Raw genomic sequence first — 12500 nt, 5'->3', positions numbered from 1 at the left:
TTAGCAAATTGTATATCTGCACCGATCCTGAGATTTCAAACAGAATGTCCCTGGAAGAGAGAATCTTTGGCACTGGATTTTTAATCTGATCTTTGTGTACAGTACAAGACACAAACATAAGACGGGACTGCCGGCAAACGAAGCGAAGATGATCAAGCAAGTTATCAGGGGTAAAGGGATTAATACATTTGAACCAGCAGCTATCAAGTTTTCTGCTGCAGCCAGTCTTAGGGATGAAAGACTGAATCTTGCCTTGGTGCGAGTTCCAGAGTCCTGTTGGCAAAACCTGCAGCCACAAACCGATCACTCTGAGTAGCATGTGCCATACAGGCGGTGGAGACTAAACAGAGGCATGTGCACTGGAGCTTGAGAGAGCAGCAGCAGTAACAACCGAAAAGAAAAAAAACATATCAAATCTCAGAATCAAAGTAATGCAGAGGTGAATTCATTTCAAAGGRCTGCTCGCTGTCTGACCTGGGGCCATTTCAAATCAGCAGCCACAGCTGTCGTAGTCAGCTTCTATGAAACATGGAAGGAGTAGAGGAAATCCCTGCACGTACGCAGCCACACATATACTTCATGTCACACGCTCATTGGATATTCAGAGAGAGGGGGGGAAAGAAATACATGCATATACACAAATATTCCTCCCTGGACACAAGTAAAGAAATGTTAACACTTAAAAAAMCCCATCTTTCTCTTCCCCCCCCCCAAATACACACAGAATAGCTTTAAACCTCTGTTGCATTTCCAGAGAGAAATTTTATTATTTTCTTTCTTTCCTAAATAGCCTTCCCGTGCCTCCATGGCTGCAGCTGTCACTGTGTCAAACTCCCCTGAATGAGAGGAGAGCACAAGTCCTGGCTGGCAAGAAGCCACAAGCCAGAGGTTTTGTAGTTCTGACACCCTCTTCTCTAGCTGATTTGTGGACAGCACAGGCACCCACGGCCTGAGTTCGAGCATAGAGATTTCAGGCAGATGGGAGCAATGCCTTCTGCTGCTGAAGCAGGTTTTGATTTATCGAAGCATGAAAAATCCAAATCTCAGAAAACCATGTTCAGTGTTTGTGGCCAAACATCAGGTTCCTAATCCCATGTTTACACCTCTTGATAAAGATGTTAAATTGCCTTTGGCATGGGACAAGGTCATAAAAGGTTAATTTACTGCCCTAAGATAAGGGTCATCATTAACATACTTCAGGACTGTTGGTAAAAGATTCAGAAAAGTTACCCTGGAGACATTTTCCCTYGCTACCGCAGACAGAAGTGCTGTGAGTGCTGACACAAGTGATTGCCAACCCGGACGAGCCAGCCCAGGTGAGGGAGCGACCTGGTTGCTGCTCTGCTTTGTACTCCGGCACGTGCACGGCAGCCRCGCCGCGGCTCTGGTGCGGGAGCGACAGCCTCAACCGGGCTACGGGGAGGTTGTGCGGTCTCGTCTCCCGGAGAGAGAAGACCACTCTGGTTCTGATCATACTGTAGTCTCTCAGGTTCTCGACTCCTCTACTACGAATCGTTGTTCARCCCAGTGAATCGGTGGCGTGAGGGCAGCTGGCTCAGGCCACGAGAACCCTCCCAGCGCTTTAGCATGAACTGCCTGTAAAACAGGATGAAGACTGTAGAGGTCTGAGTCTTGTGCTGAGTATGGCGCAAGTCAGAGATCCTCACTCGATGTTTCTGGATCAATCATGTAACTTCTGTTGAGCAAGAGCATATTTTTAAGTCTTCTCCTGAGTTAAAGAACTCAAGCAGCAGAAAATCCACTATATTCTAGATACTTTTTTTGTATSTATTTATCTAAATTTGCCTAGCGCCTGATATAAACCACCGCATATTGTTAGGCCTTTTTCTTACAAATGGTATAACGGGTACTGTCACATCTCATTCCTACATAAGCACTCAGATACTATAAACAAGTTATCCTAAATAATAACAGATGAAGCATCCTAAGTCTGTCATGGAGAGATGTGTTTTATGGATCTGAAGTTATTCCTATAGCTTGCTTCAGAACTCTTTCCAATTTATCAACATCCTGTCTGAACTATGGGTATTTGGTTACCTCTCATGATCTCTAAATATTTTTCAGGATCTTTGGATTCCTGGAAGACTGTCTCCTGTTTTTGAAGCTTTTGTGCGAGATACATGGCTTTGCACTGGGCTGTAATCAGACACATGTTGTTCAGATGAGCTTACCAAGCTCTCCAGATGGATCTTTGTAGCTACCATGTCCYGTCATTATTTATTTCCCTGCCAATTTTTCTGTCATGCAAATTGATTCTCTATTTTTCTTTTAGTTAATTGATAGAGGTATTGAATAGTTTTGCCCCTAAAACAGATTTCTGAAGGACTTACTACAGTAGCTCGCACACAATGATGATTGCCCATTGACAATTACCTTTTTATGATCTATCAGTTGAGTGGAATGTAATTTGTTTAATAAGGGCAACATTGATTTGTGTAGTGCTATTTTTTGTTCAATGCCATACAAGATGAAGTCAGCTGCTTTACAGAAACCAAAGTATATTATATCAAAGTACCAGTTACTTTATCAACCAAATTTGTAAACTCATCAAAAACAATGTCAAGCTTTTGATGAAATGAGATATTCCATATTGTTGTGTTGCTTGGTATTAATAATGCCATCATCTTCTTATACTTCACTGATTGCATCCCAGTTTGCCCAGAGCTAATGCCAGGCTAAGAAGCTCAGAAGCTGCGTAGCACCCTATCCAGCCTTGTAAGTGTCTGCGCCCACCAGGTTATTTTCTCTAGTGCACTAGAACTTTCTTGATATTCTGAAGTATATTAAACAGAAATCAAAATGAGAGATTCAGGATGGGATACATCTCACCTAACATTAGCCATCTAAATGCTAGGACATTGCATAAATTAGTCTCATAGGTATCTTCTATAATCTATCTATGTATACTCTCTTAATCTATATTAAGAGAGTAGTTTGCCTGTTCCTAAGCTAAATTTCTAAGATAGGTGGGATGAAATACCATAGGAAGAAATGCCCTTTTCAGGCAGCCGTTCTCTTTCTTTGACTGTGAATAGTTTAGTTCATCTTCTGAGAAGCTGCTGAGTTGCTTGCCAGCTTCAGAAAGTTCTTCATTCCTTCTTTTAATAGTCTTGTTCCCAGAGAGACATAATCATTTTTACTCATGTAATCAGACCATGTGGGCTCTAAACACTTCTTTATCTACGCACCCAATAACTGCTGATGTTTAATCCATAACACAGATACACTGGTAACTATTACATCCCTCTGCTGAAACACTCTGGTGTCCACGCATGGCAATTRATCATTTAGGGACAAAGCCTGCAGCCTTTGATGAAATGAAGGAGATGATTATGTGGCCCTTTATTAGGACTACTTGTATGAAGAAAAGCTGTAAACCAGAGATCTATATGCATTGCATATCACAGGCCTATGTGCAGGTCCTGCATCCTGACCAATGATGGCATCAGGAAGTTCAAGGAGAAACAGTGAAGAAATTGCTTCAGTACTCTAATATAGTATAAAGCAAAAAGTAAAGGAGTAAAGAATGTTTACACAGAAGTTGAGGTTTCATGGGCTGCTCTTTCAAAAAGAGACATTGTTTTTTCTGAATTTAAACTTCCCTGTGCTAATCAAATTTGGTAGCAATGGATATGTGATTGAGAAGTGTAAACGGTTTTATGGGTTTCCCTGTGCTATCTAAGCATATAAAAAATGGCCAGCTGGGTTATACTAATGGTCCATCTAGCTTAGTTATTCTGCTTCTGACAGTGGCAGCTGCAGATTATTTTTAGGGAAAGCACATGAGCATTTGATAAAAATAGTACTATACAAATCAGTGTTGCCCTTATTAAATGTGGTTCCTTAAGGGCCACTTGAGGAGGAAACGGTTGAGGCAGTTTCCTAGTTACTCCTCCTAATTGCTGCTGGGATATCTCCTCATGGTCATTTTTGAAAGCACAGTATGGGCTCTTTTGGGGCACTTGTCCCTCAAGCTTTTGCTTGAGACTCTGGGCTTTCAAGATTTATTAAATGAATACACTTTAATCCTCATGAGAGCAGATAAAAGGTGAAAAATTTGACCCCTTAACAATTTCCTAAATCAGACTGCTCAGAAAAGTGACAGCAACTATAGTATTTTAAAATATCTCATTATTTTAGTCCTTGACTCTTGGTATATGAATGTTTAGCACAGGTGATATTATGATGAGTCCCCCTGTGTCTCTACTTCCTACCTGTAAAAGGGGAGAATAATATTTACCTAGTTCATAAGATACTGTCATAATAAATACTTTAAAGATTATGAGATGTTCAGATACTGAGGAACAGGCTTTATCCAACAGTCTGACACAGATACAGACCAAAGAGATTTCCAAGAAGTGACTGGAATCTCTTCTTAAAGGAGAAAAATATCACCACTAAGGAGGATGTTAGAGCTTTGGGGAAAAAAAGCAAAACGTGAGCATGACCATCACAAAGTAAGAATACTGAGACATCAGAAAGATTAAAAGGAAGCATTTAAGTAGTTTTTTTCCCACAGATGTGGTTATAAGAGAATCATTTGAGAGTTGGAGAATTAGCTGCCTAGCTCTGAAAAGGCTGATATCGAGAGTCATGGTTTTTGCTTTCCAGCTCCAGCGTCGTCGCTGACCGGCTGCGTGGCTTTCAGCAAGTCGCACTGGGTGTGAGGCGGCAGCCTCTCCCGCTGTGATACAGGGACAGAGGTGGCCCAACTTGGATATAGTGAGATTAAATTAATCGATGTTTGGAACACTGTAAGCTCCACAGGTGGCTATCATAGAGGAAGATTAAAAATGTCACTATCTGGGAATCATAAAAGGGACTAGAGAAATTTGAAGGAACGGGAACTCTTTCTTGTTATTTAAATCGTGTCATTTATAGAAGACAGGGAAGTGACGCAGGGACGGCTGCTCTGCGGCCGGGCCGTGTCACTCTTTGATACCTGCACAGTTAACTTCTGCTGAGATGCCTGAAACCCTTTTCCACGGAGCAGGCACAGAGTGGGGCAACCTCCGTACCCAGTCGGTASCCAGCCCGGCGAGCCTCGGGCTGTCCTCGGTCTGCATGGTTTATTCCAGCCTTGATCACCCCTCTGAGAGCAGGTGGTGCCAGGTGTGACGTGGCTTGTGGAACGGGAAAACAGTGGGAACGGCCCTGAGAACAAACAACTCATTGCACCCGGGCCAGCAGGGAGAAGTTGCTTGCCRTCTCCGCGGGGCAGCGTTAGAGCAGGCAATGCTGCCGGGAAGCGTGGCAGGACGCTGCAGAGTCCCCGCGCTGTCCACGGCCTAACGAGCCTTTCTCCTGCTCCCTTGCACAAAGAATAACCGAAGCGTATTTTCAGCTGATGTGCTTCAAGAGGCAACCCGCGGGTCTGTGGCACTTGTAGGAACTGTCTCACTGAATTGAAAGAGCAAGAGTTCACTGTAAAAATATTTAAGCAAACCTGCTCGTTGACAGGCAGTTCAGTACCTGCCCCAGTGAAACCCAGTAGTTGTTGGTCGAGATTCCTTCGCAGCTTTCCTTTGGCTTTGACTCTACGTCTTTGTTGTTCCCTGCATTCCCATTTTAGCCATTTCACGTTTAATATTTAAACTCTGCGTTTTTTGGGCAGGGCCTGTTCTTTTCTTCTGTGTTTGCACACCAGCTAACACGGTGGGGTACTAGCCCATGACCAGGACTGCTAGGAACTATGCTCATGATTATAATGCTAGTAATTAATAATGTTTTGCTCTTTGATCTCTGGGCTTGCCAAGGCAGTCAGCTGCTGCAAATGTTCTCTGCCTTAGGGCTGAGCATGTAGTCAGGTTGTTTTTTTGGCTATCTGGGAGTTTGATCTCAGTGCCCCCTCTCCTATATTCTGATCCCGCTTTTAAATTGGCAGACTGGAGTTTCCTAAAAGGATTTTGAGGGCAGTTGGTCCTGCCTTTGGACCTGCTCCTTCCCTTGGGGATAGCTTGTATTCTCTGTTTATTCTGTGTGCTCTCCTTTTAGTTATACCTTTCTCAATACTCACACCAGCTCCACAGTGAAGTTTCCATATTTTCTGCTATACTTCTGCTTGATATGGTATAACRGTGTTTTTTACACTGATAAATGTATAGATTATTCCTGGGTCACTTGTTACTTCCAAGTCACAGTGCTTATATCTATATACAACTTCTGTTGGTTGACTGGAGATCTTGAAGGGGGGAATCAGAGGCAAGACTTGTCTCTGAATGTGACTTGTGTCACCTTAACATCTTAGGAGATCCAGAAAGAAATCTGAGAGAATAAAATGGTATAGATTTGTGGATCATGTCCCAAATCATACTTGTTAGTGTATTGTTTCTGGATGTACTACCAGGGAAAGTTGTATGTGTAGACCTGGAAATGTCAAAGGAGATCGTGGACATTGCATGAGTTGCATGGGGATAAGCCTGCTAAAGACAACATGGATATATGAGGYCCTAGGGAGAGGATAGAGATGGGTGTAGCCTCTTGTCCGAGCAAGACCTCTAACGCTTTCTTTAAAAGTGGAGCAGTACCATTGTCCTCCTGCAGCTGTGACGCTAGTTAGACCCCTAGACCCAGAGGACGATCAGGAGGGAGAGTGTGAGGAGGTAAGTGTCTGGGAAAARGGGAAGTGAAGACCTCGTGCCTTTATTCCAGAGTCTGTCAGAGTTATTTCCAAGCCACTCAGAACAATCTAGATACCGCACAGGGCTGTCAGCTAAATAGGAAACTAAAACAGTGATTCACTCACTTCAGGAGTCCTGACTAAGGCAGCAAATTTGGAAACTTCATCCCTTCACCAAGACCACAGGAGGCCACGGGATAACCCAGACAGGCAGGATTAGAAATACCAGGGCATTACAAAAAACAGCGAGAGAGCTAACCCAGCTTTTGGTGACCTGCCTGAACAAACAGCTACAACAGAGAGGCGAGAAATGTGATATTTGTGCTTGTTTGAGAACCAGCTCACTGGAATAGTTATTACTATCTGCTGAATTGGACCGAGCATGGTGGAAAGTCAGGATTGATCTCTTCTAGCTGGAGAGTGTGACCTACCTAAAAATGATTGATTATTTCTCAGGATTTGCTGAGGTTTGTAAGTTGTTTAGCATCACTTCAGCTGCAGTGTTGGAGAGGAAAAAAAAGACTATTGCAGGAAAACCATCTTTGCTCATTTTGGTGTTCCAGAAGAGGTCATATCTGACACTAGCTTTAAATTGTCTTTTGAGGCTTTTGGACAAATTTGCACGTACCTTGTCATATCCAGGTCCCATTTTCCTTGGGGATAATGTTTCATGCAGTGAAGACAATCAAATATTTCCTGTCTGAATTTTCATCTTCCTACCACCTCCTCTTGGCAAAGCACTCAATACCTCTAGCAAATGGATTCAGCTTTGCAGATGAACTGTGGGAAGAGAGCTGAGGCCCAAACATCTTGCCATGCCAGATCCTCGCTGGCTGGACTCTTTAAGTCTGCAAAAGAAGGAAGGTCAACATAAAACAGCTGAAAAGCAGGACTTGGAACAGTAAACTCCTTATGAATACTGAACTCCAGAGAGTTTCTTTTCCAAACAAGATGGGGCAGTGCAGGGATCAGCCAGAAATCTTCAGTTCCATTTTATTAGTGTGCTAGCAAGAATMATCCGTTAGTTCATTCTCATCTTGCTGCTTCACTTAATGGATTTCAGATACACTCTGATATCTCCCCTGAAAGTAACTGTGACTTCTGATCCCTAACTTGTCTTCCGAATCCTCTTCTGTGGCTAGGAAAAGAGGCCTTCCCACATTTTTGGAAGACCTGAAGAATCCAAGTGCATTTAAATATTAGTAGGCAACGGTTAAATGGGATGAATAACCCTTGATGCAGGGTTACACCATCTACACTAGATGTAGAGTTGTTCAATCTTGTGCTGTGCTGATATTTCATGCTCTTTTTCTGTTGTTTAATGAAGGGTTCACAGTCCTTCCCTCTTCATAAAGGTATTGCGGTATTTACTATGAACATTCAGACTTGCCGCTCAGGGGGCAATTAATAGGCACACAGTAAACAAGTAAGAGCCRGTGTAAATAAGAAATGAAGACAATTCTTTATTCACCTCGACCACAGAGTCCCGAGTCTCTGAAATCTTGGCAACCCTCAAACTCAAGAGTTCCTCCCTCCACCAGGATGAGACATTAGCTAGTGTATCAAGCAATTACATAGGGTATTTTTTTCTGCAGAGCTGTGACATCATGCCTGGCAGCTCCCCAAGGCACCAGATCCAATTACCTGAGTCACCAGCAAAGGGAAATTGCCAAGGGGCTGTCACTGAATTCAGCTCTGGTGCGTGCAAGAGCTGAAAAAGCCAAGTGAAATGGCTGACAGCAGACAGGGGAAGGAGAGGGGATGAAAGGAGCAGCAGCAGCAGCAGCAGCAGTTCCTCTTCAGAGAGGTGGAAAGAGAAACTGGATAAGGAAAGGAAGGGAGAAGCAGCTGAGAAAGAACAGAGGGGAAACTCTGTAAGGGGAATTGCCAAGCATTGCCTGTGTCCCGCGTAAGAGATGATGTGGGCCACTGGACTGAAACAGGTCAAATGCTTTTTAAGAGCTTTTTTTGGTGTGTAATTTAAAAACTAATCTTCACTATAGATGGGACCAATGCCCTTTTCTTCTGTGATGCAATCTGGAACCTAGATCTCTAATTTGCTGTGTTTGCCTGCTTTCTGCAAAAGCTATTTTCAAGGACTCTGAGAAACCGACCTCCTCAGTGCTCACTGTTCCCTGCTCGGGGTTATGTTCCCTTTGCGGCTGCAATATCTTCCTTGCCTGGAGGAGTTTGCAAGGAGTACATGGTTCTTCTGAAGCTGGCACGTGGAGCCTTGTTTTCATAACCAGGCCTCGAGAGGCCTCTGTTAATTACTTCACCAGAATTCTTATATATAGCAGCAAAATGAAATTCCCTCAACACAGTGAAGAAATATAGGCCTCCACTGCCTAAGGAGCCAGCACTGAAGTGGTGGTTTTAACTCATACACAGGTATACCAGCCATTACTGGTATCAAAACCCAGGCATAAATAGATTCCATATACAGATCACATTCGCAAAATTGCAGATACTCACATGAATTTCACTTACATGTAGCAAAAACAGTTGCTGCCACAGAAGGAGATTTTGTGTGCTGCACCTAGAAATGCAAACACAGAGAGCTAGCTAAAGACACGATCATATGCAGATACACCGGGTAAAAGAGAAATAAACAGAGTACATAAACCACAGCACTACGCACTGCTCACAAATGCTTATAGAAGCACTGTGCACACACAAAAGCTATTAAGATGTAGATACAACCTCATTAATCTGGGCTGTTTTACAAACTTTATTCCCTGGCTTTCATCAGGGATTTAGGTGATAAATGAGGCCATTTTGACATCTGGCAAAATGCCGTCTTCCTCAGAGCATACTACAGAATAAATATCTTATATAATGTGTAAAGCACAAGGGAGAGGAGGCATCACTGGTAAGGAACACATGTCTGGGCATGTGTTTGCRTGAAAAACTGCTAGCTTCATCTCAACTGCAGTTGTTTGTATATGTACCGTGTGTGTGAGCATGGGTTTGGATGCATGGCTGAGGCCATGGGAACTGAGCAAGAGAAGGGAACCTTTGAACACGGATCTCATCTCTGATCCCATCCCCAGCTTGTGAAGCTTGAAATAGATGACCTTCAGGGTCTGCTACAAAGGTTATAGGTTAAGTAGGGATAAGAAACTTAATTTATCATGGGGAGGTTGGGGAGCTGTCTAGTGATAAAGATATTTTGTTGGCCTCATGACCTTCGCTTTGCGTTTATGAACTTTTACTACTGGTACTGTAGACGTTTAGCAGAAATGAAGGCTATGAATAGATATTTGAGTACACGTATGATACTACTTATTTGGTCATTAACTGTAGAGCCATGTGCTAAAATCATTTTACGCATATCTTCTCCTCTCCCCTCTTGCATTAATTTTCAGAGCACTAGGCACTCAGGAACACAGCAATTAGTCTTCTTCAAGATTAGCACTGGCACCTCGGACTCTCAAGGAGCTTTAAACAGGTGCCATTGACAAACAGAGTCTTCCGTAAATGAGCGATGTTTGATTTCCTTCATTCGTGTCCTTCTCCCCAAAGCCACGCATCGTGCTCTGTGTGTACCTGTATGTCTTTACAGCACCTCATCCGGGTAGGAAAGGGCACGAGCTGGCTGCATGCCGCCTGGGCCCCACTACGCGCAGGCTGGCTGCGTGGAGACTCTAACGTGGGCTGCCCGCCTTCATMTTCCACTTCCATGAGACCTGCTGGAATGTCATGGCCTGAGGTTTCTGCAGACTGGGCTACAGCTCGTCACAGCATTAGAAAGACATGAAGGGAAAGAGATGTATAGGTCACAGGTATAGGTCTTGTATAGGTCACAAGGTTTCTTTCCTTGGGAAAGTTTTAACCTATAGGACAGCTATCAACCAAGGAATTAAGGCAGGCAAGAGAGCTGATTTATTTCTCTGAGATTACTTCCTCCCACTCAGTTTCAGATAATCACTTCCATGTCTGGAATGGCTGACCTATATGAGTACCACAGTGTTTCTTCCCCCAGTTTTCTCTGGGTTTACTATCCCAGTTGGATATGGAGAGTGTATTTGCAGAACACAGAGGCACGTTCAAGCTGGCTTTCGGCAGAAACCTTGCTCTTGCTGCACTTCCCTTGCCTTTTTACCCGTGCAACCTAGGTTAAAATTGTGACTCTTGCATTTCTCTCAAGCAGAAAAGTGCTTGCCTGCAACAGCAGTGCAGCTCTGTGGCTAGCCAGGAGAGAAGGCACAACACCGATGTGCTGTGAAGGCATCAGGCACGCTGCGCGGGCAGAGGCTGTCTGCCCTGCGAAGCACGGGCCGTCCTTCCCTCACGGAGCGACTGCACCAGGCCTGTCCTCGCCGTCTGTACGTGCGCGAAGTGACTGCTCAGGGCACATCCTCTCCACCTGTGCATGCCTGGACGGAGCACACGGGCATGCACGGTCCACCTGCCTGCCTGCAAAGTGACTGCTTGCTCAGGATCTGCTGGAATCAGGCACGAYGTCAGGGCTGCTGCWGGAAGGAGGCTGCTGGCTGCCTGGTATTCCAGACCAAACGCCCTCTTGCCTCTCTTCGTTTGCGCAAAATTTCTGGGTGGAAAAGAGGGACATGCAGAAGAGCAGCTCCAAAGCTAGTTCAAGCACACAGCTCTGTGTTACATTTCCACCCGCTGTTTACAGAGTGGACCAAATCCTCAGATACATCGGCACTGCAGTTCCAGAAAGGACTGTAATATAGTGCAGAGATCGTACAGAGATGTAATACGGAGCAGCCAGCTGTAAGCGGCCTGGCTCAGGTGCTGGAAGGAGTCTAGCTGCAGCAGCACGGAGCCTGACTCAYGGAGATTTACTCTGCTTGCTTTGTTGTGTGTAGGTTTGGTTCTGTTTTAAGTTAGGCCATGTTCACCATGTCTTTTCATCTGAATTCAGTATTCCCAGCATAATGGCATCTGGATCCTGAACGGGTCCTTGAGGTGTCAATAACAGTAAGGGGAAGATCACAAGCGCAGCACAAAGCGCTTGCTTCTAGCCTTCAAATGGATCAATACTCTGACCTTCAAAGTCAAAGCATATTTATCTACTGAAAAGCTCTTTTAATACTTATTCAGAATTTTAAATATGTTTTCCTACTGCCTCTCTGCAACTTTAGGAATCAGGCTGTTGCATTTCTTCACCGATCAAGTGGTGCTGGGGTGTCTGCGTGGTTCTGCAAGCAGAGCGATTCAAAGTAGTCTGAGAGGTTTCAGAACTCTTCAAACTGCTAGCAAAATAGCTGAGCAGGAGCATACACATCTTGGAAAGGCTGAGCAGCGATAGAGATCTGTCTGGAGTGACCCGGGGGATTCACCGGAGCAGGCGAGCGGGTGGCAGCGCGTGGAAGAAGTCCCGCAGCCGGCAGAGGGAGCGCCCTCGGCGCGCCCGGGMCGCGTCCGCCGGCCCCCGAGCCCAGGCCGGGCCCGAGCCCCGGGGCTCGCTGCTGCGCCCCAGGGCCAGCCTGCGTGCCCCTGCGAGCCCGGGTGCCGGGCGCGTGGCGGCTGTGCTGCCGGCCGCGGTGAGCTGCAGGCGGCTGGGCAGTCTGCGCGCGCTGGTGCCCGCTCTGCAGAGCGCGCTGCTCCCGTGCAGCTCTCGTCCCTGTTTCGTCTGCTGAAGCAGCTTTGGAGACCCGTACGTTGCATTTTGGACAGAGGGCAGACAAATGCCTGTCACGTGCATTTCCGTATRGTCCTGCGTACGCCTGCAGTTTTAGGCTCTGATAACGTACGGTACAGTGCAACTGCACGAGCAGGCACGTCGCAGGGCAACACCCCCGCCGCGCAGCACAGCCGGCCCGAGGCCTCAGAGCAGGCAGCAGCGAGCGCCCAGCCCTTCCTCGCCGCCGCGGCCGCCTCGCAGGGCACG

At 45.5% G+C, this 12500-nt stretch overlaps 1 long non-coding RNA gene across 1 annotated transcript; it reads right to left on the bottom strand.

Moving 5' to 3' along the window:
• Positions 1 to 360: 360 nt before the first annotated feature.
• LOC146597701 (uncharacterized) lies at positions 361 to 9263 on the bottom strand. The gene is made up of 3 exons (XR_014895467.1): positions 9131 to 9263; positions 7269 to 7488; positions 361 to 1696 (listed from the first exon to the last, which is right to left on the bottom strand). It is a non-coding gene; the product is annotated as an uncharacterized LOC146597701 (long non-coding RNA).
• Positions 9264 to 12500: the final 3237 nt, after the last annotated feature.

Source organism: Rhea americana, unplaced genomic scaffold (assembly GCF_003343005.1).
Source record: "Rhea americana isolate MKP2758 unplaced genomic scaffold, rheAme1 scaffold_18, whole genome shotgun sequence".
NCBI lineage: Eukaryota > Metazoa > Chordata > Aves > Rheiformes > Rheidae > Rhea > Rhea americana.
This window is presented reverse-complemented; position numbering and strand designations above follow the sequence as displayed.